Source organism: Verticillium dahliae, genomic scaffold (genome assembly GCF_000150675.1).
Source record: "Verticillium dahliae VdLs.17 supercont1.1 genomic scaffold, whole genome shotgun sequence".
NCBI lineage: Eukaryota > Fungi > Ascomycota > Sordariomycetes > Glomerellales > Plectosphaerellaceae > Verticillium > Verticillium dahliae.
In genome coordinates this window covers 9750-14949 of record NW_009276921.1, presented here as the reverse complement: position 1 = coordinate 14949, position 5200 = coordinate 9750, and positions in this window count along the sequence as shown.

The following is a 5200-nucleotide window of genomic DNA, read 5'->3' as shown; positions in this document are numbered from 1 at the left end:
CCGACGTGGCCTCCTCAGCTGGTAAGGTGAAGGTTTGCGTTTGAGCGTATTGTGCGTCGGCGGCTTCCCTGCGGGGGCGGATCAAATCAGGGCCTAAATGACCACTGGCAGTGGCACCGTGCAAGCCCCCAAGCGGGCGTTGCCTCTTGAGGAATGGTGAAGGAGAGCCCAGGTCGAGGTGCGAAGGACAAGGCGTGGTCGGCGCTGGCGCTATGGTGCCTAGTGGGCAGTGCAGTGCACCTCGGACATGAAGCGATGGATGATGCGGTGGTACGGTCCAAGCGAACGTTCTTGGAAGGCCTCTAGTCGTCTCGTGTTCTGGATTCAGGGGACCAGCTGGGAGTGTTTGGTGATCGAGTGAGAAGGGTACAGGCGAGTATGTGTACGCCTAGAGTTTGGGCATCCATGTAGAGAAGAGGCGAGAGGCAGCAGAAGGGAGGAAACCCAACGAGGCAAGCCCGTGTGCAGGTCCCGCACCGACGGAGCCTGCGACATTCCTTTTGTTCCGCGGTGCTGGGTCGGCAGCGCCATTCGCGGAACCGCTGCGAGCACTTCTGCACTGTATCTACCATTACATGGTACATGTAGACCGTTCATATCTACCGTGCGGGCGCTGCAACGTATCTGCTGCACAGTAGGCAGGTAAGTGCCCACCCTGGCTCGGTAGGTAACCCTCCTGAATTCACTCCTGAAGGGATGGGATCGTCGCGGCGAGCTCGCAGGGGTAGGGGGGGGCCGAACGCTGTGCTAGGGATCCCAGTGCCCTGGAACGCGGGAGACTCGAGCTCCCTGCCACGCTGTCAGGCGCCGTCTCGATAAGCTGACGTCGCGATGCCTGCAAACGAATGATTGACCAACTGATTGACCGGATGACTCGACTGACGTGCTCTGTGCCTATGTGACGGCGGCCCAGGCGGTCAATGCTGCAGCCAAAATAAGGTGTCAAGAGAGCTTGGGGACGAGATAAGCGAGTGCAGAGATGTGCGCGACGTTTGTTTGCATTGGTTTCCCCTCTCTTTCGCTCTTTTTCAGTTTGCGCAGGAGTACCTGGGTGCCAGAGATAGAAATCAACAAGAATTGCCGAGAAGCCAGCAGAGATCGCATAAGCAATAGGGGTTCAAAGTTGGTTATATTAATTAGAAAGAGAAGTCAAAAATAGATATCTAGTGAACCTTTAATACTATATACCCTTACCTAATATATACCCCTATTATATTATATTCTTCATCCCGCACTCCTAAATAACTATCTTCTACTAAGCCGCCTATAGCCTTAACCTATATAATACTACCTATTTTCTTTATATATATAGTACTCTATTTATATCTATTTAATTACTTAGGGGGTAAAAGCTTTAATTCTCTAGATATATAGTCCTCCGAATATATCCTAAGTAAGAAGAAAAGGAAGAGAAGCTAGTACTAGTATTTATTATTAAGCATTGGATCCTATTAATTAAACTATAACCTTTATAGACCTTTAAAGGAATTAGGTCGATAATAGAGGATAATAGCTATAATTATAATATAAGAATAGCTTAAATAAAAAGAGAAAGTATAGATATAGGATCGGTTATAGAGAGAAGATCGGTTATAATAATAGGTTATATAATAATCTCTAATAATTAAGATAAGGCCGATAATAGGCTATCTATTAGAGAACTACTAAATTAAGAAATTAATTATAGAAGACGTCCTAATAATAACGAAGAATTAATCGTAATAATAAGCTAAGTTAATAAAAATAGTCGTATTATAGAATTAGATATTATATTATAAGAAATAAATTATCGTAATAAAGGATTCGTAGTAATAAAGAATTAATTATAATAATAGACTAAATCGTTATAGAAATAATTATATAAATAGAATTAAACGTAATATTATAAAAAGTAAATTATAATAATAAAGAATTAATTATAATAATAATCTAAATTATTAGAATAGTAATTATATTATAGAGATAATTATAGAATTATAGAGAATAAAATAATCGAGATAAGGAATTAATTATAATAATAGACTAAGCTAATATCGCTAAGTTAATTATAAAAGGCTAATAGGCTATAAGGATAAAGTTAAGCTTAAGCCTAAGCCTCTAAGTTACCCTTTAAGGATAGAATTATATATAATAGTAGAAGTATATTAAATCTAGGTACTAACTCTAGATCCTCCTAATTATTATTATTATCCTATTAACGATATAGGCTAAGCTCTATAAGTAATTATTCTAGTTAAGTAATCTATCTTATTATAAAGTTAGCTATAACTCTTTAAGCCTCGCCTCGGATTATATAGAATAAAACCCTATTACCTTTATAGGCTAATAAAGGATCTCCTATATATATAATTAAATAATTACTATAGATACTATTAAGTAAATAGTATAGTCCTAATATAGCTCTTTTAAAGTCCTATAGGCTTAATCGTATAAGTATATTAGTAGTAATATATAAGGTTAATATTATATATATAGGGATATCTAGTCCTATTAATAACAGGATAAGTATAAATACCTAAGAATATAGTACTTCTATAATATTATTTAGCTATTCTATTATATTATTTAATAAGAAATAGTATAGCTCTCTAATTACCGAGATTTCTTATTAATTATTATACTAGACTTATATTAGGATATCTAATATAGCCTATCTAATTAAGGGAATAAGGTTATTAGGATTAGCTAGGTTAGTTAATTACTTAAACCTTAGAGGTAGACCTATAAAGTCTAAGCTAATATAATAGGGAATAATTATAATTAAGTTATATAGTTAAGTAAGTTAATCTCTTAATAAGAAATTAAGTATTTATAATACTCTATCTAAGTATAACTCCTCTTCTAGAGCTTAAGATATACTTCCTACTAAGCTATAATATTATCCCCTAAAATAGATTATATTACTTAAATCGATATTAAATCGATTAATAGGGATTCCTTAATTAAATGCTTCTAGTAATCCTCTACGTATCTTTATAAGAGCTATTTATATTAGAAGCTAGGTTATTAATCTTATTTATATATCTATAACGTCTACTAGATCTCTTATTTAAAGGGAATCGATTAATAGTTTATATAGGTTATTAGCTATAGGTCTATATATAGTAGAGGCTATTAAGGTAGAAGCGGTAAATAAAGTATTAATAATATATTAATAAGGTCGTAATAGTTTAAGGATTTCTATATATAGGGCTAAGAAGATTACTATATATTAAATACCTATATTTTAAACGTTTAATAAAGTTATAACAACCAAGGAAGCAGGGCGGGCGCGAATCGACGACCCCGCGATCAGGGAGCGCGACAAGATAAGAATCGGGCCTACCTAGCAAATCACGTAATAGCTCACTCAGATATAAAGGGTAAGTCGTCGGGCTCACTAAGGACGCCGCAGTAAGCTAGGGAATAGCTCACGGGATAATACACCGTGATCCTAATATTATAGATTACTAATAACTAAATAGTAAGCTATCTAATATAGGCTTACTACTTAATATAATAAGGATAGGATAACGGGTATATAAGGACGGATATTCTAGACTTATAGATATATTCTTTCTTATAGTAGTAATTAATCTAAGTCTTACTTTATATTTATTATAACGAGTACGTAACGCCTTACGATACTATATCGTCTTAGAGTTATAACCTAAGCTTCTACTAATAGTAACCCTAACCCTTTAATAGTATTCCCCCTTCGGAAGCTATTAGGTCGTAATATTTTAATTACTCTTATTTAATAGGTTTACTTTATAATACTAAGTAATACTTATTATAGGAATAATATCTATTAATAGCGTCGGAAATAGCGCTAGTAACCTAGCTACTATAATCTAAGAGCTCCGCTTAGAGAACGAGTAGCTATAAGCCTCGATATAGCAACTTTAAGGCGGAATAAGTATAAAGGCTCTTCCCCCTTAGCTATTCGATAGTAACCCTAAAGCACTTTAGTCTTTTATTACCTAGGTACGCTAATACTATAAAGCTAATAAGGGCTAACTTAAGTACTAAGGCGAGAAGGTCGCTAACGCCTCCTCTTACCTTAAAGGGGACGCTTTATACTAATTCGAACCCTTTATTAAGGATTATTCTACTTATACTAAGAAAGAAGATATAAAATAAGCTATCTAGGATATCTATATAAGTATAAACGTATTCGAAGAAGCTATTAAAGGGGCGTTTAGAGACGTAGACGAGGAACGATAAAACGAGAGAAAGATCCTTTAACTTAAATAGACGGGGCTAGCTATTAAATACGCTATGGAGTTTCGACTCTTAGCTACTCGACTCGATTAAACTAAGTCCGCTCTTATAGCCTATTTCTACGAAGGACTTAAAGACGCCGTTAAGGACGACCTTATCTAGGAGGATAGACCCGAAACCCTTACTAAGTATATCGCTATAGCTATTAAAATCGACGATCGCTAATACGAATATAGAATAGAAAAGGGATAAAAGCCTACTATAGGACTATAGAACCTATATATCCCCTATTATCGTTCTAATTAAGGACGTAAATACTAATATAATAAACCCCGTATTAGTACGGCTTAGGGATAGACTACTTATTTAAGACCTATAGAACTCGATAATACTCGATATAGGAAACCTAAAGACCTTAAAGATACTAAGTATTATAACTATAGAAAAAATAAGTATATAGCCTGTAAATACTATTAATTAAAGAAGCCTTAGAAGCCTATTAACGAGTAGTAGCTTAACTATACCTAGTACTAGAACTATACTAGTACTAACTAGACCTTCTATTATTAGGATAGCTACTTTATATACTAGGATAATAAGGAGTAGAATAGATAGTTCCCTAAAGCGCTTACGGGATAACGAACCTTAGCTATAATAATAATTACGAAGAAAGATAAACGTATCTAGAAATAAGCTTAATAAGTAATACCGAGACCTAGGAAATCGATATAGACGAGGAAAGAGCCTACGAATATATTTACCTAGAACTATAATTAATCCCATACGTAGGACTAATAAACGATATAGAATAGGATAAATATATATAAGCCGATAAAGAAGAATCTCTACTTAGATAGATCTAGCTCTATATACCTATATAAATATACGAAGTTAGTAGCGCTAGCGAGGACTATAACCCCCTAATACTATAGAACGAACTTATCTACTACGGGACTAAACTATAAAAGGCTAATACTTGAAAGCGAGAAAGTACTAA